This window comes from Gasterosteus aculeatus, chromosome 21 (assembly GCF_964276395.1).
Source record: "Gasterosteus aculeatus chromosome 21, fGasAcu3.hap1.1, whole genome shotgun sequence".
NCBI classification, from domain to species: Eukaryota; Metazoa; Chordata; class Actinopteri; order Perciformes; family Gasterosteidae; genus Gasterosteus; species Gasterosteus aculeatus.
The window spans coordinates 9,263,946-9,286,824 of record NC_135708.1 but is presented as its reverse complement, the minus strand read 5'-3'; the positions used below and the strand labels follow the sequence as shown (position 1 = coordinate 9,286,824).

Sequence of the window (22,879 nt, the reverse complement as noted above, 5' to 3'; positions counted from 1 at the left end):
AAAAGACCTCCAGGCAGTTTGGTGATAAGCATTACCTCCTAACACAATGCTTGATTTCTTATTTTTGTGACAACCTTTCCCAATTATGTCAATAAACAATCATTTGCCCTTGTTTTTGGTCTGTCCCATAAATGTTTGACAAGCCAGCCGTATTGAGGAGGAATGTTATTTTTCACTTTTCAGACTTTCTCAGGTACAACATCGGTCACTGATCCTTCAATAAATAATGGGTTATACCACAGTTTCTCATGCAGTGCAGCCTCTTGACATAAATATGAATACCCCTTTGACTTGACATGGGGTAACAAGACATTTGACAGCTTCGACAGTCATAGGGCTGATGGTGCTGCATTCTGCCTATATATTTTGGTAGAGTATGATACGCTTTTAAATCTTACCAGGAAGAGGAATTATTTGGTTCCAACTGTCCATAAGAAATTGTATTTAGCAATCTTAGTGTGACCAAATGGACACTTAAAATACTTTGGAAATAATATCCAGACGTGACAACACCACTCTTTGGAGGGGAGAGACCCTGAATTCAAATCATCTTACTGGCCAAAAACCCCATACAACGTAGATCATAAACAGACAAAGGCTTCTGCGTGTACAGTGCAATATCACCTTTTATTTAAACAATAACTTTATAAAACCACATCCAAATAATTTATACCAGTAGTGATTGACCGGGGGAAACAATGACACTTCCAACAATAAAAACACTGCACACTGCTAAGAAAGGCTAAAATAGACAACACTACAAACCAACACACACAAATAAGATTAAAGATCCTGGTTAAAAAGACACAACACAATAGAAGTGGGGAAGGGGGAAGCAACGGTCATCAAAAAGGCACAATATCAGTTTGTTATTTCTATAAAGAGAGAGAGAGCAAGATGGAGGCACTAGAGCATAATCTAAACAAAAACTATAGTCGGAGAAAAAGAGCAGTGGCTGCCCTGCTGGCCACTCCGTGTCACCAGTTCAGCCTGCAATGTACAAAACAGCCATTAATCACAGAGTACCCATCATCCTTCTCATTACAAAACGCATAATGTGCTTGCAAGCCCAACTTCCTACCTCCTAGGCCCAATGCACCGGTGCACCAGTAGGTAGGACCCTGGACTTACCAGGTCTGGTTCAGGTCTGACCTTCTACCATAGGAAAGAACATTATGTTAATCTCCCCATGGCCTAAAGGATGTAGATTAAAATTGCACAACCTACCTCCTTAGTATAGTTTGCTCACCCACACGGTACTGGTGAGCAACAAACAGCGCAACCCAGACTTCAGCACATGCCGGACAACAAGAACAAACATGAGTTGCTCAACTCTCACGGGATCTCCTTCATATGGAGAGGCTCTCCTTGAGTTTAAGCCTCCCGCTCTATGCTGAGGCTCCCAGGTCCTAAGGTCCCACCTTTCACATTAGCTTGGACGTATACAGGAATCAAGCCCCATATGCTGTACTTGGGCGCACATCTGTGCCTGATGCCCAAGGAGAAATCCTCTGGCAGTAAACACTCTGCAAGATACTGCAAAGAAGGAAAGGAGAGGAAGTAAGAAATAGCGTGCATTATTATGCCGCCCGGCAACAAATATCCATCCTAATTGCTCCACAATTGTATTAAAACTAGCTATTATGTAGGAATTTAATTTGTTTAAGCCCCGGCTCCAGTTACAGTTTTCAGTTCAATCATTCAATTCATTTTCGTAGAATTGGTAGGGCAGCGGCCTTTTTCACTCCCAAGCTGTGTTTCCACATATATTCATATACATGTTCAAGAATCTAGAAGTCTATATGTTTCCCATTGAACCATCTGCAGTAATGCTTTAATGAAGGCCCATTTAGTGGGCTTTGCCGGCAACTTTGAGGCTGTTTCTGCCCTCCTGCTCAGATCATTAGAGGTGAGATACAAGCTTATGAACTGAGAGTTCAATAATGAGCCGAGAAATGAAGGGAAAATTAATTGGACCCCGGTAAAGAAAAGATTAACATAGATGGATTAACCAGTCTGTTTGACTTTTTAGCAGTTATTAAATTGTTTAAGGGGGGGGGGGGGTTGCATTGAAATTAGCATGACTTATCGCAACAGCTGCTAAAACTAAATCAAATTCTTACTATGCATAATGTTGTACATGTTCTAAGCAATACTGCTTTTTTTCCGTTAAAGTTATTTGATTTATATATTAGCTTGTAAAATAATTAGACATGGAACGTTCAACTAGCTCTACTGATCGTTCTGGCTTTGTCTTCTTTTATGAAACTCTTCTGGAGAAAAGATCTAGCTAATCAATAACAGTTCATGTCTTCAGGATTTAGAGCTTTTTTGCAATTAACGGCTTCTTGCGTATATATTCAACAATGACGCTACGTTGAGCAGAGGGGAACTACTAGTTTTATAAGTATGAGCGTTTCATTTCATTTTATCACATGATACAATGACACAAAATAGTTCAAAAAGCCAGCCAGACTTACACGTTTGGCTAACATTAGCTTAGCACCAGTGACTTCACAGAGTATTTCTGAGGTCCCGTTTATTAAAGACAGTACATACCCTCCAACTACAAACATTTTCTTTCTTTATCTTAAAACCTTTACTTTTAAGCTTACACATCTTGAACCACCATTTCCATATAGACATATCAGTAACCATAATGTCGGTCTCACATATATTATGAAAACGTACAACCGTACTGTAATGTAGCTCAGTCCTGTGGAGTGAGTTACTGGAACCAGGTGTGGATGCCAGAGGCAGTCAGTCCCCAACCAGCTGTATGTCAGGGCGCCGCTCTCACGGACACACTTCAGGCCTTTGAGGCTCTCAGTAAACCAGTTTGGGGGATCTCAGACCGACCATGACATAAGCAGAGAGCAACTCCATCTTTTTGGACACGGTTATCCTGTACAGTGCTGCTTTAAAAGCAAACAGTAAAAGCACAGAAATCCTCTTAGACTTAGAGTCCGAAGCTCAATCATACAGCATAATTCCAAAATCTTCAGGGAAAGTCACTGGCTGCGAAATTTAAAGTAATTAAAGATTGGAAATGATTAATGGCCATTCACAGAAGCACTTAAAAGCTCACATCCACAGCAGTCACTGCAGTTCCAGCTGTCACACAATCAGCACAGTTTGCAAAGTTTGCGTTGAAGCAATAGTGAGTGTAAATCGAACTCATGAAAGCTCCATTGTTTTTAGGGGTTTGAGCTGCTCCATGTGGTTGTTAAGGAGTGCGTGCAGTGTTTCGTCCTGTGAGGACTGCAGTCTGTCTGCCAGACGTAACCACAGCCCCATGTCTACTTTCTTCTCATTGTACCCAATTACTACGTTTGTTTTGGGGGGGATATGCTAGAAATCCCCCCTTAATCTTCGGCAAACTACAGTCTCTCTCTAGCATTTAGTGAGAGTGACAGTAAGGAAGTGTCAGGATGGAAAGGAATTTGGAGACGTCAATCACAAAAGTTAAACACACAACAATCTCATGCCATACCAAAAAAGAAAGTGTTTCAAGTGGATTTTGTAACATGCATTTAGAATCAAAACATCATGTTTAAAACAACATTTCAATCAGTGAAATGGTAATCAAGCTGCATAATGTCTTTTCTGATTGTATTTCATTTGATGCAGCCAGGGAGCACAACACAGGGTTCTCGAATGTTATCTTTTGGAAGGTGTGGCATGGAAAACTAACTTTTTATTGCCACGTTATACACGGCCAGGAATCAGGTGTTGAACGTAGTGGTGGCAGGATGATAACATATTAACCCCTAAAGATTGATGATGCTCGTCCTGGATTTAACTCCTCCGGGGGATTAGTGAGCTATGCCAAAGTTCCTTGTTGAGATGGGGAAACTCACACCGGGATTAGTAGTTAATACTTACGACTGCTGCTGACGGACATAGCCAGGGAAGTTTGGATGCCTTCTACTCTCTCTTCCTCTCCCCCTCTCCATCTCTCTGGATCTCTCCCCCTCCCATTTCGTTACATTTCTTGGTATCGATTGCCTGCTGCCTTTTGAATAATGCATTCTGCAGCTCGGTTTCGAGGGCTCCCTGGTGGGTTTGTCAAAGGCAAAAGACACATGTAGTCGGGCAGTGTGGCTGGGAGAATCAGAAATCCATACAGGTCACAATCATGTCACCCCATCAGTTTTAATCAGCCAAAGCCGAATACAAGCTGGTGACAGGACTTAGAGGTATAGGAGATGTGCCTCTGCCTCGGCTGCTCCCCTGACACACGGGATCTGGTTCAATACTGCTGGATGCCGCTGACAGAGACTCATTATGATCTTAGTGTGGCTCGCGGCTGGGCTGAATGATGAGACGACGTATGCTGGTCCGGGCCTGTGCTCGACAGTGTGTTCCCGTGCCGCGGTGCAATTTGGGCCTGATCGCTTTATCAGATTGTTGCGGGATTTATGCTGGATGTAATTAAGTATTTTGTTACTGTACTGTGGCTTACTGGCTTGAGCAAGATTATGCCAAATTTGACACCATTTTTTCTGAGAAAAGAATATTTGAAGAAGATGTTGAGTATTATATTAACTTACTTTATCAGGCTTATTGCACAAACAAGAAATATAACTCTGTGCAAACTCTGTTAACCTTGTGCAAAAATGACATTGTCAGTAATGGACGCACAGCAGATTGTGTTGCGGTCGTTTCCTGCCGCAAATCTTCCCACGCAAGGGCGAGTCTCCAAAGGAGGCAAGTGTTCTTTTGATGAAAACAGTCACGGCGCTCCGAGTGTCGCAAACCTAAAGGAGAGAAAACACAACGGGGTCAAAAGAGCAAATCCGGCCTTCTGTTCTTGCTGCCTTTATTGTGAGGTTTGCACAAGGCGCGGTGTGATTTCCTCAACACCGCCGATGAAAAGAGGCTTGATTTTCACAGGCCAGCTGACCTGCTAAGAGCAGGTGTGTCGCAGATACAGTTTCAGACTTGTTTTCGCTCCACTTCCCAGCTGACAATACTGCTGCAGTCACCACAGCTTGTGGTGCTTATCAGAATTAAAATAGAGGCTCATCAAGAGTTCACCTGAATCTTCTTTTTTGTCCTTTGTCAGAGAATCTCCCTGTCTCTCAACGAAGAAATAGTTATGAGAAGATCAACTAAAAACTAACATCAATCACTAAGCTTTGCTTTTTCTCAGTTAACCGTTTTTGTTGAGAAACAAAACATGAAGCGACTGATCAGCAAAACGCTTTCTCATGTTTTCCCCCCTGGGCTTTGGAGGGGAAATACCTGATCTCTTTCTGTAAAGGGATATCAGTAAAATGAAAGTCTGTTTTCAAACCGTAAGGATTATTGTATGGAAATGAAGGGTACAAACAAAGGGTTGAAACGTCTTTTTTTTATGAAGCCGTCAAGTGAAAGAAGGGAGTTCTGCTCGGAAGGCAGCATTTCACTGTTTAAAGTGTAATCACTGGTTGTATCCACATAACTATGTCATCATTGTCTGCCTGTTGTGACATTTAATGTAAGCAGAAACAAGCCTGGGAAGGAGCCAGAGACACAACATCCTCTGCCATGGAGTGGCTCCCTCTGACCCTACACTCTGAATGCTCAAAATAAAACCACACACGGACAAATCAAAACTGGAATGTTTGTCCAGACTGTTATCTCAAGCTGTACATTTCCTTTTGAGTTGTGCAACTTGCGCAGGGTGGTTTATGTTTGGGCCTGTCAGACTCATTATGAAGCCTTCAGGAGGACGTGCACAGCTCACTTCCCTCGGCAGACTCCCGAGACGTTTGTAGCAATAAAGTATAACCAGACTGTTACTTTAACCTCATTGTAAAACAGCGGCATAGAACCGCATTTTTTTGTAGAATCAAATGCTGCTCTGAAACGAGTTATTCTTTTGAAAACAAATAATTTACTTAATTTGCCATGCAAATATTCCTCTATCACAGCTTTAAGTAAGCGGTTTTTGAAGTACAAAGTTTGACCCGTTGTTTTAAACGGTTTGATAAATGAAGGAGCACGTCTTTTTTAGACATTGCGGAATGTGCTCACCTACACACGCTCACAAAGAGAAGCAGCATTGGACAATAAACTGTGGCGCGGCCATTTCTCTGTCCCCACCTCTCACGTCTCACATGACTGCTATGACTGCATCTTCTGTGGTTCTTCCCAAGGTTGCTGCTGTTCGCGCTGTTCTCACTGTGAGCATTGTTAGCTGTTAACTACCAGCTCAGATACCTCTTTGCTTAGAGAGAACCCCAATTACTCTTGGTTCCACAACATAAGAAAAGTTGGTTAAGTTAGTAGTTTCTAAGTAAACGGTTACAGTTTTTGACAGGAGCAACAAAGAACTGTAAAAAATAGAGGAATGATAAACATTTACAGCCGGGGCAACTAGCCTGGTTGGAAAGACTTGAAAAGGAGCCCTGCCATTTTCCTTTCTGCATCACGTTTTGGGAGTAATCCTTCTGCCTCACCGCTCGGTCTGGTGTAGGCGGATCTGGGAAATCACCCTTTCTTGGCGAGTACGTGCTGTAGAACAAGCCTCTCTCCTATTACAAAAAGCTGGTCGTAATAAGCGTCCAGGCTATATCAGTGCTGTATTCAATTTCCTCAGATCTTGAAAACACCACTGTTAAAGTAACTGAAATTTACGGCTTCGCCCCCTCAGGTTTTCTTAAATGGAGATTCCCTTGTGTTCATTCCTTTACTCCTGCCAGAAATATTGCTTTGCACTCTTCAGTGGGCCTGTGGGAGAATTATGGAAATTTTACACTAAGAAGTTTAGAAGCAGTGTAATTGGAGTTGGGCCAGGGTGAGACTCCCCCACCTCCCCCGTGTCCTGCAGCATCAGAGGCCCCTGAGCCACTTTAAGATCTGCATGCTGTACATGCAAGCTTTCTTAATTGGAGCAGGCTTAAGTCAAAACGGGTAAAACTCAAAAGAGTGAAAATGCATATGCTATCATGCAGTTCAGGAACGTCCCAGAGGTGTCATACTAAATTAAACATTTCTCAATTTATTAATTTAATTTAGTTTACCATTAACACTATCAGTAGTGGTGAACAATCAAATGTCAAGATTTATTTGGGAACTGTTCTGGTTTTAGATTATATCCCATCAAATTTTTTTTCATTTTTTTCTTAGCTCTTCGAAAGATTTTTTTTGCTTTCTTGTTGAAACTGAAAATATTATTACAACTCTATTATCTGTCCGTTCATCATCCATGTGGTGGTGCAATAGAATTTCCTTTCACCTCGCCCCTCCTAATAGCTCATTCCCGTTTTCCGTCAGGACATTTGTAAGAATTGAAGTGCTAAATACAACATTGGGAGCATTTGTATTGCCTTTAACGGCAATTGGCAAAGCTAACTATGTTCTGGTGTAGCTTGATATTTAAAGGGTAGTTTCAAAATTCATTTTTGACCTTCCAAACTAATAATAGTTGATAAAACAATCTCAGTTAGATATAACTAACTATAATTGTAGTTGAAAAACCTAATAGCAACAACATTTTAGTACAATTGCTGCGTCATATATTGCTATAAGTCTAAAAACCAAGCCCCTCATATCCGCAGCAAGCACGAAAAAAGCACATCTTCATCATGGAGTATTACGAATCTGCATATTACTTTTTTAGGAAGTAGACTGAAATAGGAGAAACGTGTTTTCACTAAATGTGAAATGAGTATTAGCCACATGTTAGCCTTTCTACATTTGTGGCTGTAACCTTAATACGATAAAGCACCATGACATGAAGGTGAGAATGCAGGAGCTACCCGCCCCTCTGGCTCTCTGTTATGATTCATGCTATCGCTGATCATGATGCAATGCCCTGCAAAGTCAACCACTGCAGCAGATCATCGGAGGAGTACAGTGGAGTACGGTCTCATGACCTGCAGGATTCTGTCCATGTAAGTTTGGATCGACAGAAGATGACAGCCGCAATCTTTTCTCTTTTTCTGTTTGTAGTGACATCTACTGACTGCAGCAGCGGGAAAAAGACTCACTCTACTACTTCACTCAACTCAATAAGAGAACCGGCCAGCCAAATCTACTAATTCCAATAAAGGGGAATGAATATTGATTTGTCAAAAGTGGAGAATTGTGCGCATTAAGATAATATAGTTAGACGCTGGCCAAGGAAATGGGGACATTAGACCAGTGTGATCACAACATGTCAATCAGTGGTTATTTCTCAGGTGATTCTATAAGTGGTGACCTCTGTGCTTGGTGTTGACACATAACATCAAATAGGTCTGCAAGTAAAGACAGTGAAGCTTTGTCCTTTATGAACTTAAATTGGCTTAAACTCTCCATAAAAAGGTAAGACACAGCAACCTTTGCAAACGTGCATTGGCTCTTATTGATTATGATATCAGCACGTATTATAGTGGAGAAATAAAAAAAAACTTCATTGGCCAAGTTTAAAGACGCAAGGAATTTCCTCCAGGTTTGTCAATATACTTAAATTGATTGCCAAGAATACGTTTGTCTGAGGATTTCCCCCTAACAATTCCGGGCTTAACAAAACAAACTTACCTAAGCAAACATTACGGATGTCACTGATAAAATCACATTCACATCTGAGTTTCAGGATATGACTCAGAATAAGTGACCTTACCACCTGACTGTTTAACATAAGGGAATATGATACAAACTGAGTTCACATCTGTAACCTTGGTCAAATGGCCAGATCATTCTCGCTGTATGCTTATAAAACGGGAATCATTTGGGAATTTCTACCAAGGGGACCCTCGTTATCTGCCTCTGTAGAGCACTTAAAGTCCCGGACTGAATGTGAATGGATGAATGGAGCCAGCTGATCTTTTGCTAGTGGAAAAACAGGATATCGGAGCCAGGGCGAGGGCCCCAGAGCATCATGGATCTGACGTTACAAAGAAGCCCCGTGGTACAAATCACAAACGCACAAGCAGGATGTTGGTGCTCTTTGCTCCAACCGACCCGTGTCTCTTTCACAACAGCCTGCTTTCCAGGGAGCAGTTACTCCAGCAAGCGACTTCTTTCCGGTCGTTTGCAAGAATAACGGCACACAGAGGCCAGAACTCGGCCTGTTATTCCTAGCAACCGCCTGAGCTGCTCAGCCCATTACTGAGAGTTTTGGATGCCCTTGAAGCGTTGAGCCCTGAGTGGGATGGCTCAGTATTTGCTACCAGGCATTAAATGCATATTAAGGTGATTTCTTCTCTCCACACCACTTGATCTTTAATGAGCGACGTCTCAAGGCCATGATTAAAATAAACCGAGCCCTATTGATTGGCCATTGAAATGTCGGTTCCTGAAAGCCTCAACGTCAATACGTTCAAATGTATAATTTATACATAGAGCGATCAAGTATTATCAGACGTAGCACTTACATTACACCCTATTTTTCCCAGCACACCTTCTATTTTGACTGAGTATTGACTTTCCAGAAACACAATAATCTGCAGGCTGCTGGTAAAACATGCAGAGCCATCATCGGCCTTTCAACAGCTCCTCAAGTCAGCTGACTAGCACATTGCCAGGCGCCTCACTTTATAATTTATTAACGCATGCTGTCTCCGAGAGCAAGTGCTACTGACACTAAGAATCAGCCTTTTTTTGAGACTGCTGAGGCGAATCTGACATTGGACCTGTAAATTCCTGGTTATGTAGCTTCACAGGCAATATAATACCTGTAAGCTATGTTTGTAAAGCATCAAAATACAAACAAGTTCATCGCCAACAGAATTTGGAGTAGTGGAATTTGGAGCAGTGGACACTTTTGGGAAGCTGAGCATGTGCACGTGTCATAGAAGTTCAGGGACGTAACATGAGTTTTGAAAGAGGCCGTGAGCTCCATCCATCATACTTGTCTTCAGCACTGATAAGCCATGTGTCGGGGCACCCTATGCAACATTTATCACCATTGAGTCCGTAACATTTGTATTTTAAAATTCCTCCGCAGCAATTTCCGTCACAGTGTAACCTGATACACATGTTATATGCTGAAGCTGCGGGTGTGGGGCCCGTCCTTCGGCAGTAAGCTCGGGAGAGAAGACTTTACCATTGATTTACAGTCTGTTTGACCCCATTAGGCCCATGAGCACCTTTGTATTCACTGCTATTGACGTGTGTGTGTGTGTGTGTGTGTGTGTGTGTTGCAGAAAGTTGTAAAAAATGAAAGGACGAGGGGAAGGGGAGGTGGTGATATGGGAAGCTTCCAGGGGGCCTGCAGAGCATGGTTCTGAGAATTGCATCAGGCCCATGTTTATTTCATAAACATTCTCCTCAGCTGTCAATCTGGGACACAGAACATGCACTTGCGGTCCCTTCAGTTACCCATTGGGGAAAATAAGCAGCAACACACCTGCAAAACTAGTGTCCTCACTTTGAGGTGAAGCTGGGGTTTAAAATTTGGAATCAAATAGAGATTTATTGGGGTAAGTTGCCATGTAATCACAATTTTCAGTATTTGGAATGCAGCCGAAGATGTATTTTTAAAGCCCCACAGGTCCCATCCAGATGAAAGGTCAAAGAGGCGCATTAGCCATAATATAACAGCTAAACATCAATCAACAAGGCTATACTTTACTCCACTCTCCTTGGTATCTAGCGATGAGAGACGTATGACTGGGGCGGATGTGGAGGTCTAAAATACACCCCCTCCCCCCACACCAGCACCAACCTCTATCCCCAAGGTCCCACCACCGTCTGCACTCATGTGGAAAAACTCAACTCAAAAACAAATGCTTGGATCTTCACCCCGGGGCCATAAACCTATTGACTGTGCATCAAATGTATTCATTCGGAGTGAGGCATTCATTCATGCCCCCACCACAAGTGTTATGACATATCTGCCTTTTGCAATGTGTGTGTGTGTGTGTGTGTGTGTGTGGCTTAGACTGGGTTGGTTCCTCCGTGCTGCCTGCTGGTCTTATGTAAATAGAGCTGTCAGGCACTTGTTATGGACGGGCTGGGAGTCATCAGGAGGCCCTGGCAGCCACTGGGTCCCTGGCCTCCATGTGATTCATAGCTAGTTGGGGGACAGAGGGGGGAAGTTCAAGTCTGCCCAAAGCCAAGCAGTGAAGGAAGGAGGGTGGGGGGGGAGGGGGGGGGGTTGTGGAGAAGAGGAAGGCAAGAAGAAAGGAAAATAGTGTGCTGGTGAGCGTTTGAGGGAGATGGGGGGTGGAGTGGTGAAGGATGATGGAGCGACGGTTGTAAGGACACAAGTGCTGCAGAGGAGTTTGGGTACGTTCCGTTTAAGATTAACCGGGTTTGGGTTTCCGCGGCTGCCTCGCCTCCTCCTCCACTCAGTCACTGTCACTGTGATCATCGCAGCGGTTTAGCCCTCCTGCACTATTGGCCTCATTATTTTACTCCTCCTGCGTCTCTCGCTTCGCCTTGCCTTCCCCTCGCCCCTCCACCCCCATACTCACCACATTGATTGGCATGAACCAATTTCTAAAACTTTAATTTCAACTAAACCCCAAGGACCACATTGCCTCCAACTATTCATATGTTTGACTCAAGCAGTGCAGCATGGAATTCATGGTGGTATTTGAATATTATAAACATTAGCTGGAGGTGAACTTGGGCTACGTTGGTGAACATCCCCTTAATTTCTCTAGAGCTGAATTTTTACTTTCTGGGACCTAAATTATGAACTACCAGACTCAGCAAATTATTAAATATAGAACCTCTGGATTCAAATAATTGAGTATCAAGAATTCTACTCAAGCGGTATCCCTTCGCAGCCCTTGTATTGTTGTTAACTCCCATCAGTTTGCTGGGGAAAAAATGGATCTCGCTGAGTGTTATTATGTATGACATCGCAGGAGTTCACGGTCAGGAATCGACACTGCTGCATATGTTATTATCATGCGCGTCTCTTTGCCCAACAGGTTTTGGAAAGTATTAACTAAATATGGGTGCAAACAATTTCGTACCTTAACGTGAATGTCAAAAAGGAATTTTTACTTTTTAAATAATGTATGGTAACAATAACAATACAAATATTCTCAACAGCAGAAAAGCGTCAGTGATTTTTTTTTAAAGCTTAAACTTTAAAGCTTTACGCTGTAAACCCGTTTAAGTATATTTTTTGTTTTTTCACTCTGGCCCTTTTTATTTGTTATAAATAATAAAGCACTGAGACACTTTTGTCTGTGAGAAATGATATATAAATACACTTTACTTCACTTACTTACTCACTTAAAGCTAAGACCAAAGTTAAGTCGCTATCACTTCTCATTATCACTTCCTCTGATGGCTATCAGCATTTCAATTATATCTTTGTTCATATTCAATTTGCCACGATGGTCAAAACAACCCCCTTCATCTCGTGTCAGAATTAAGTCTCCAAACCAGCTCAGAAACTTGACTGTTGCTGATTATTTCCCATGATGATAAACTAAACTTGCCACAATGTGTGTGTATGCTGTGTGTGTGTGTGTGTGTGTGTGTGTGTGTGTGTGTGTGTATCTGTGGGGGTGGGCGGGTGGATAGTGATAGCAGATACCGCTCAAATTGATTCTTCCTCCAATTGATTCATCTCATACTGAAAAGAAGACGCCGATAATTTCTTTTTTTTTGATGCTGTGTGACCGAGCGCTGAAATACAGCGCTTCTCGTTGATTACAATGCGAGAGTGCTGAATGTGGGTTTATCTGGCTGATAACTACTGCAGATACTTTGTTGTCAACCCACCTCTTTGGAAGCTTGGATTCTGCAGCTGAAGTTAGCACGAAGAAGTTTGCAAACGTGATGAAAAAAACAGGCCTTGCGGGGAAATTGACAACTTTAATGATCACATTAGAATGTGAGGGGTACATATCAGCAAAGTGTGTGGAGATTGCTTTTGTAAAAGTAAAAGGTGTATTTATTTGTTTTCCTCTCTTTCTCTTCGGGAGACTCAACACCTTGACTATTTCCACTCCTCCTTCAGATCACCCTCATACAGTAGAGGAATACATTTGGATTAATTGCAGTCCTGGTGCCAGCGAGCTCAGCTCGGCGACTGCTGGGATGTGAGTGGTGAAATCATCTGCCACCCCTTCCCTGCACTGTATTTCCCCCGTCATTGCACCGCAGAAGTCTTGCCCGTTAAAACAGAGGTAATTAAATCTCCCCTCTCTCATTAAAAATACAGCTGTCTACCACCGAGCACCGCGGCACCACTGAGCAAATGTAAATTTTCGTTTCATGGTGCTGAGAGAGAGAGAGAGAGGCTGTTCTTTGGCAGCCACCGGGCCCCTGCCATCACTGTGCAGAATTACTGCTCGCCTTCAAATAACTGTCCTTTTGTTTCCTGCTGAATGTTTTAGGTAAAAGACCTGTGTATTATATAATTTGCGTATTAGGTGCAGTCATGGGTCTCTCGCTTACTGCTGGGAACAGTGTGGGTATTCAGATGTCTCTTTTTTTTATGACGAAGGGAAAAGGTAAATGTTTGGATTGAGAGATGTTAACTGATTTTTAATTGGCTTTTCCTATTAAAAAGCGCTCAGATGCTCCTCCAAGATTAACAGCGTGGAAACATGGGCGAGGTTAACCAGTAGTTGACATCCCATGCACATGCTCCATTAATAAGAAGAATGGTTTTGCTGATTTATAAAGATTGGACTAAATGAAATACTGTACGCCCTGTGGGAAGTGTGATGCGCTGTGTAAGGAAGGAGTCAGGCACTTGGATTGACTAAAGCTTAATGAAGAATTCTCCTCATGAGGTTCGAGACAGCTGTTGTAGTCTGAATACTAAGCATCCGAAAGTCAGAAGGGTGGAAGCAAAGCCATTCGATTCATCCCATCAATAAGATAAAGAAAATAGTTTCTGTATTTTATGATGTATATATCTAGCAATACACTAAAAATATATTATTTCCTGCTTCATGCTTTGCATGGAGAATGGAGAACATGGAGAACTAAATTGACATCTGCTTGATTGTTTACTGTTAAGTTTCTGCAAAAATCATAACTAGCTTTTATAGTCTAGGGGTCACATCAAACCATGTATATTTTTAAGGGTATTTGATCTTCCATTAGATTAAACAAACAGGAGTTGCATTGTTAAAAAACAACTCTATATCTGAAATGCATCATGAAGAGTGTGTGATTGTATTTACTTGGCCTAGGAAAACATCCACATAAAAAAGTGAAGGACAGTTGTGTCAAGGAAAGGAGTACAGAGACTTCTCCCATGAGTGCTGTGGTTCATAAGGGAATAAAAATCTTACTCCAAGTAACCACTATGGTCAAAAAAGGGGATTTCATTGCATATCGCTGGCATTGAGTCAGAAAACGATGCTGAGAGTTGCAGAGCTCTTGCGGTACAATTTGAGATTTTATTTCATTTTCATTTCGGGGGCAGGGGGTCTGAAGATGTGCCTCCCCCTACTGTCAATCATCCAGGCAAACGCATCGAAGTAGATCCATAATTCAACTACAGGGGAGCTCATTCAATTCACAGGGGCCAGTGTTTTCTTCGCCGCTTTTTCTTTTGGGGGGGGGGGCTTGCGCTGTTGCATTTACACTTTAATTCCAAAGCTTGCACCTGACATCTTGACCACCCAGCTGTCCCGTGACTTAGACAGTAAAGCAACACAGGTTGCAACACCCATATGCCACAATTCAATGATCTCACACATTTAGAGAGGAAGAAAAAAAAGAAAAAGAAAAGACAGATGGGGGAAGTGTGCTCAATTTGTCCACTTCTCCCTCAGTTGCCAATCATTTCAAACAGACAGCTTTCTTCAAAAAAAGAAAAAGAAGAACGTTCTTCAATAGATTTGAAGCTGTCGTCGGACTCCCGTGATGAATCATCATGTGTTCATAGAGGTTCTCTACTAAAAGACATTCACGCGCCGTGTTAGCTGAGTCAAAAGTAAAAAGATGATCCTTGGGAGACAACGTGTAGATTCTGTTAAATGCAAAAGCAGGTAACACTAGAGCAACCACATTTAAAAAAAATGTAATGCAAAACAGGAAATGAAGTAGAACATTATGTCAGCGGTTTACAGGTGTCAGCATTTGGATGAGTATCAATTCAAATTGGGTACATCAACTGGAGGCCAACTTTCCTCTCATCAGTATTTTCCTCAAGCTGGTCTTATTTTCCCTCCTCTGAGTAGCAGCACTGCAGAGTGTATTACATGGACAGCATGCAGCTAAATTACAGAAACATGTCTCAAAAAACCTACCAGTTATTTTTAATGTCAAAAACGTTCTTGTGGCATTGAACTCAAGCATGACACCAAAACGGCCACCAGCATGGGCTCTGGAAATCTCCAGTTTCGGAGAGGATGATTTTTGCTGAAGAGATGGGCACAGTGTAGGCCTCTGAGCTCTTTCCTGGTTGCATGTCACCACTTTATGGACTACAACTCAGGAATAATATCACCTTCAGTCAGGGCCCCTGCGATCAAAAGCCAAAACAATTAATACCTTATTTTATTTTTTGCATTTTAAAATATAGATATCAAATGAGGGGGTATAAAGTGCACAAAAAACGTTCTTTCAGTCCAAAAGTGCTATAGATCATGCTGTGTGGGCATGTGGCCCGGCAGCTAAGGCTAACGCTTGCTAGACAGCAGCTTGCAGATATCAGTCCGGTGTCTACAAACAAATAGAAGGAGCGGATACATCAGTGTGCTGACTTTTCAGCTCTATCTGGGCTGAATAATTATTAAACTGGATATCTGGGCTCTACTTAGTTGGACAGTCTAGTGCTGACAGGGAGTAACTTTGTGGGATGAACAGTATTTTCTTTTAAAATGCATAACAATGGCAATTACACAAAAATGTTCACTGCATTTTGCAGACAAAAAGAAAAGACTGCTTCTTTTTTTGTTGACCATTTTGCATACTGTTACCATGATTACCGCCTTGCTGCAATGATGAGAGTTAGGATTCCCATTTAAGAATGCCATTATAGCAACAGGGATTTGAACTTTTTTGACAGTTTCAACTATAACTGCAGAGATGCATTACATGCACGACTGTTGTGTAAATCCCACGTGAAGATAATATTTCTTGTTCTGGTTTTCTTATTTTGTGAAAAGGGGATTTTGCACCAGTTTTGAGAGTGTCGTTTCTGCACTTGTAACATCTTTTCAAAACAAAATTCCATCTTCAGTAAGTAAGTAAGGTTTAGGCAACTAAACCATTTAAGGATATTAAAATTCATTTAATTTAACTATTTTTCATACTGAAAAGATTAGTGACTAGTGACTAGGAAATGACAAAATCTCAACATTTACTTTCACACAGGACATGAACAACGGCCTCCTAGGTCAACGTTTGTCTGACACATCCATCAACCCTTCTTTCTACCTGTATTGCCTCACGCTTTGTACTACATCGGTTACTCTGAGTTTGATGAGGAGCAAGTTAACTTTGGAGTTAGATCCAATCCTTTAGCCACAGATGCTAAAGAGCGCGTCTGCACGTTAGTGTCAAACGGCGATGGGCACTGATCAAGTTGCAATATTTAACAGAGTAAGAACATGCTGAATACATTACATATTAAGGTGAAAATATTAACTGAGGCACTATCCAATATTTTTTCTAATCAAAGCAGTTGAAGTCATTCACTGAATAAGTAGGAGGGTATCACGCGGGTACATACAAGTGGATGTGTGTCTGGCTGCCATATATATAGAGACCTGGGACATATGCAGCAAGTTGCTTTATGTCTCGCGCATTGGGAGCTGTAGAGCCCGTATTTTGACATGGCATGCGCAATTACCATTGTGAGGTCACGGCGATATCTGAGCATTACACACTGCCGAGGTGCAGGCAAATCGTGTGAGCATCGGTGTTTGATGATGAAGCCCTGATTAATCACTAGTGGTGAGACTACCTGGCAGGAAAGAGTGTCCGGGAAGGCATCTTGAAAGGCAGGTGGTTTCACTTCAATGCCCCCAACTTCCGTCGAAAAAAGAAGGCAGGAAAGGGACAATCAGTACTTTATCTCACTTTCAGACCTGGCTTCCGCTCGGAGAGGAGAAAAGCAGGTGCCAGGTGTTCACAGAGCCAAAGCGATATCGACGTGACGTTCTGGAGTTGACCCCGCTGAACTTGGTCTTCATGAAAAGCCCCAGAAAGTCTCCTTTATGATCACAGCGCTCAGAGAGAGGCGATGGGGGTGAGTCCTTTGAAGGCCCTGTCAGCCTGCCGTCGGAAGCTCGCAGCTACGTTTTCATAACAACTCCCCAATTCAAAAAGCAGACCTCATTGAAGGGTTGTCGCCACAAATCGTTTAGCTCAGGCGTGCTCTAAACTTGCGTTGACTCTCTCTTTCGTGGTAATAAGTTGAAACAGGGATTGGTTTCTATCGATTTTTTGTCCCGTTCCTGCGCAGTTTCAAAGAATAACAGCCCCAGTGTTTGAACGAGCGAAACACAAGCAGCTGTACTTTGGCAAACAAAGTAATCTCGGAACGTATTCATACAAAGCTTGGTCCAATACCATCCCACTGTGGCTTACCAATGGTTTCTGCATCATTCACCTAAAGCCCTACAATAACACTAGGAGCCTCGAGGTTATTTTCGGATTTCCTTGCAACACTTAGTGGTTGAGAGCAGTTTCTCTCACGCAGCTGTGTTTGTTTTTGCAGGTACCATCTGCACAGAGTTTGGTGTCTGATCGCCTAAGATTAGATACGGAACATACAGTAAATTTGTACTTTTCCCCCCGCTGCACATTTCTGTTTATGGACAAAAGAAACAAGCTTTACTGAACTGTACAAGAGGCAGCCGATGGTGGCCGATAAAATGTTCCCCTCTAAGTTCTGAGTGACTTTAATCAGCTCAGTCTTTATTTGATTCGAACGTTAGAAGTGCTTAAAGGTGAATTTTGCTACTGTCGAAAAAAGCCGGGCTAGCGGTTTTACTTGCTTACAGCCGATATGCCAAGCTAAGCTAACCGCGTAGCTTCCCGGGCTTAATGACTAGCGTAAACAAATGGGGTTGGTCGGAATTCTCATCATTCTCACTGCAGGAGAAAGTAAACATCTTTTTGCTATAAAGGCATACAATCGAACAACATTAATCTCAAACTCTTAATATTGAATATAGTTTGTTTTTTGTTACCTATTGTCTATTTTTGGAGTAGCTGGGGAGCTGTTTTTTTTCGCACATTTCATTATTCTGTGTGAGGGTTTTATTCCAATTTAATGCCCCCCAAAAATAGTCCAGTGTGAGGGGTTTAAAATTAATAAAATTATTTAAAACTGCTTTCAGCCAGCTATTAAAAGTAAAAGGTATTGTTAGTGATCTCTTGCAAATCTCCATCAAAATCACTCTGTGTTCTCTGCTCATGTTGGCGGCAGCTTCAGCCAAAGCCGCAGTGCTGCGTGCCTTTTGAGTTGCCATGCTAGAATGATGCAACGAAAGCTCACTCAAGAACAAAAACAGATTATGTGAGCAAAAGCTGATTTTACGCACAAGCTTTCATCTAGGACTTGATAACTCCAACACTATTTCATCACGCTTTAATTCAATCAGATTTACTTTATTTGATATAAATGTAGTCTTTTTGCTTACAATATTGTATTATCCTTGAGAGGTCTGATACAATCGGCTGGTGAAGCTCCAAGATGTAGCTATTCTTCTTATTCTCTCACTTGTATTGGGCGGCTGGGGGCTAGAGCCTCTATCGAACCCCCTTACAAAACCTGAAACAAGAGCTTGTAGCTCTGTCAAGGCGTCATCACCCAGGTGTGCCAACAAAAGCTCCAGCCAATCCAACCGCTGACCCCTGGGAAAGGTCATGTAGAACTCCAATCTAAATTCCTGTCTGACAAAACCCTTAAAAAACTGCCTGAAAAGGTGGTGCATCCACAATGCGGCACCCCCAAAAAGGCTATTCAGCCGGCAAAGCTTCAATTGAGACATTTGGAATGTGTCGCTCCTTTTGAGAGAAAAAAGGTGGAGCTCTGGGTTAAAGTTTCTAAATTAACTGCGGTTTATAACTACTGTAGGTACCTAACTGGCTTTGCTAACGGGCTTTGCATGGCACTACCGCCAGGGCCTCAGCGCCGGGCGGCCAGAGAAAGCCCCAAGGAGGGGTATTATTTTGGTCTACATTCTAGCTCAGAGGAGCCCACGGCCTGTCCCTCACAATTATTCAGAGTGTGACTGTGTGGTAGGGTTTGGTATCAGTGAAATGCAGACTCCCTTCTTGTTGCCCTAGTCCCTCATACATCCACCCAGCCCTCTCTCTCTCTCTCTCTCTCTCTCTCTCTCTCTCTCTCCCTCCCCCTCTGCTACTCTCCATCTCTTTTGCCTTTAGCAGTTTCACCACATGTAAAATGGGAGAGCTAGCCAGAAGGTGTTTCTAGGGCTTTAGCCCTTTCAGCCTTTGACAACCATGGCTGTGCGAATGCGGAGCTGTGACCTTGGCAACGGCTCTTATCCCGCTCTATTTTGAACCCACAGGAGGAGGGGGTGCACCTATGGACTCGCTTAATGTGTGTTTGCACCTCACTCGCACTTATAATATATAATATAATATAATTCTAAGTATAAAGGGGACAGTAAAAGAGGGATGAGATCATGGACTAAGCAGAACCTTTTTAACAGGTTTCTTCCATTAAATGTGAAGCCTGTCATGCATGTCTGCAGATCAGACTGGGGAATACAGGTAGATTTGAAATGCACCTGTGCAACTCCATTGGGCCACATGCAAACAACAGATCTTTGGTATGAATTTTTGTGTGAATGTTGAGAAACATGGAGTTTCTCTCTTAACTACCGGGTCCGGAATAAAAAATCATACAGAGCAGACAGTGTCTCTCTGTTTCCCCCGGTAGAATTGAGTTGCTCTGGCATCCACAGTCAAACTCTCCCGCTTTCTCTCCCTCACTCTATTGACTCTGTGGATAATCTTGACTCCCCAGAAAAATCCTTAAGCAGCTGGCCACAAACCTTGTGCTTGAGTGCACATGCATACAATATCGTCCTCCAGCCCCAGGCTGTTTTTTTCCCCTCCTTCTTCTTCTTTTTCTTTTTCTTCCTCAGTTCTGTGAGATCCTGAGCCAACATGTCTGTGAAAAAAAAGGATTTGTTGGTAGGGACTGGCAGCGATTGCCAAAATCAACACCGCTCCTCTCCTTGGGGAGACCTTCAGCAAATTGGACCCTAGCTGGGTTTGTGCCTCTCGGACATGCGTGAGGCGGCCGGCTTCCAGCGCCTGGGCCCCACGGTGTAACCAGAGAGGCTTCTGTCCATTTTTGTTTAAATAAAAAAAGCAGCCCACTAAATACAGTGCAAAGCAAATTGTACATAGTTCAAATGGATTGATTTCCTGTGTAAACAGGTAGGCCAATAGAGAGTTAGTTTTGATTTGCAACCAGCTAGAGCTCCATTAGTGGTTTCCTTCACTCTATCTCACAGGAACCTCTGTGAGCGCTAAAATTACAATCTACAGTATTGATTCCTATAGCCATAGCACTGGCAGGCAATCCAATGAAGCTTTGGATTGGAATTGAAACACAAAGTAGTCACAAAACACATAGCTAGGCAGGGTACACTGTCAGTTTTCATTTGGTCTTCCACGAGATGGATACTGAGATATCAGAGAAGGTGGCAAACAAGCGGGTTCAATCTTGTATAGCTTCAGCACATCCTTTGTATCATTACACCTCCTCACATCAAACCAGACCGGACAGCTGCAGATGACACCTTGTTTGAAGAGTTTGACGTTTGATCGAGGATGTGTTTGATGCAGGAGGAATAAAAGTAACACCTTTTCAAACTGGCATGCTGCTGTTTGAAGTGTCGGGGCAGCGCGGGGAAGCCCAGGTAGCTTCTGATCAATTGCAATTGAGTTTACTGGGAAATTGAATCTGAAATATTAGCCTACTAGCAAAAATTCCAGGCATAAAATAAACATGGTAATATGACACAACTGGTGCATGATGATTTTTTATTATTTGACAATAGCTTGTTTTATAAAAATTGTGACCTATTTCAAAAGCCTTAATACATTTTATCAGCTTCAGCTGAATAACTGTAGTTAGCATTAGCACTTTTTGTATCTTAAAATTACACTTTTCATCAGTGATATAACATAAAGAAGGTGGCTAAAGCTACAATACGTGTTGTTTCGCTAACACTTTTATCCAAAGGAACTTACATTGCATTTTTAACCCATGATTTTTTTGCCCAGTAAATTGCTCAACACTTAGCAGAGCCAGGGTTCAAACCACCAGCTCTACCTCCTTGCACCACCCTACACATCCTCGGTAAGAAATTCAGCATCTTCACTAACAAAGACCGAGATCGGAGTTAACATTGTCATGATATCACACAGTGGAGAAAATATTACACAGTAAATATGCATTTCTCCAAAAACTATTTGGTTTATACTCCTTGGCTTTGGAGGTAACACTAGTGTAGACCTAGCCTAAGACACTAATGATTGAGACTCCAGTTTAATATATTCCTTAAATATAAGGTACAAAAAGTTTGCTTATTCAACAAAACAAGTTGGAGGAAATAGAGGCTTAACCGTTCTTTTTTCCAGTTCCACTGGAGCAGAGGGCAGAAAGATGATATCAACTGAACACATCCTGGTTGACATCAACGGTGAGCAGAGAGAAATACTCTATGTTGTACCGAAAGTGCAAAATAGGTGGATTCAACTGCTTTTCTCTTTCTGCTGCATCGCATGTGCTATATGAACAGATGTCATGTCGGTTAGGTCCCTGTAATATTACATACAGGCCGTGTCTCAGCATGTCAGGACTGCTCTGCTTCCCACAGGATGTGCTCACTTCAGTCTACTAAAGAGGGACAAAAAGAAAACTAAAACATTTTAAAAAACTGACTTCCTCAGTATGGACAACGCCTGTATGGAGTTGTCCATACAATGCATTATTGGTTTGATGCAGAGTAATGTTAGCTTCCTGCTGGTAGCGGAAATTTGATCTGGATGGAGAGGGGAATGCTGGCCGTGTCGGACTGGAAGCTGCTTATCTCCCATCCCGAAGCTTCCTGACGCTACGAGAGGAAGGCACGCAGGCTCCAGGACTCAGGAATTTCATTCTTTCTCCTTGTGTAAGACATTCCACTGTTTGGAGACTTAAGTGAGATTTAACTGTAGGGTTTATCTGATGATTATAAGAGCAGGATCTTTTCCATAATACACCATAATATGGATGATTTCAAACCACGGGCACCTGTTCTCCATTGAACACATTATGTTTTGAGGCAGATTTTTTCCATGTGGTGTCTCTCCTCTCTCCTGAGTGCTTCAAAGAGCAGGATTCCACAACCCCCTGGGGCTCAGTGGTTGAAAGCTCAGAAGGACCAAGTGCCAAAGTCTTATAAAGAATGCAGCAGAGAATACATACATTATTCAAATTGCATTCAAATGCTGTTGGTTGGACCAAAATAAGTTACAGTATATAAGGATTTCGCAGGTAATGGCAATCAAGTCGCCACATTAAACCGTATATTTAATTCATATCGTCTCCCTCCAGAAATCGGAGGGACTGATCTGGCCGCAGCTTGGCGTCGTCTCTTTGACTAAAGATGGCATAACACACTTCTGACAAGCTCACCGTGTCACGGCTAGAGAGAGAAATCTACCCTCCTCCTCTTTAAAGGTTTTCATCTCAATAGATTTGGTGTGACCGCTTCACACACACGTGCCACTTCAAATATTCCAGAAATGTTGGTGTGGAAAACTCACGCCGTTTCTGCCCTCCAATGGGAGTCTTCCAGATGTCAGAGCATCAAGCGATTAGCATGGCCTCAACATTAAGAGGAGGGGAAAACTCAGATACAAACATATTAATAAAACCCACTCCCCAAAGGCCTCGGGCCACCCTACTGCTACTGCAATCCTCTCTTTGCATGGCTGTAAAAATCGGTTTCCTTTGCCTCTCTGCCATCACGGTGACTGTCTCTACATACTCATCCCA

General features: G+C 42.5%; 1 long non-coding RNA gene across 1 annotated transcript; it reads right to left on the bottom strand.

The window, feature by feature from the left end:
* Positions 1-608: 608 nt before the first annotated feature.
* Positions 609-1,684, bottom strand: LOC120812113 (uncharacterized). Its single transcript, XR_005710521.2, has 2 exons — positions 1,228-1,684; positions 609-1,155 (listed from the first exon to the last, which is right to left on the bottom strand). It is a non-coding gene; the product is annotated as an uncharacterized LOC120812113 (long non-coding RNA).
* Positions 1,685-22,879: the final 21,195 nt, after the last annotated feature.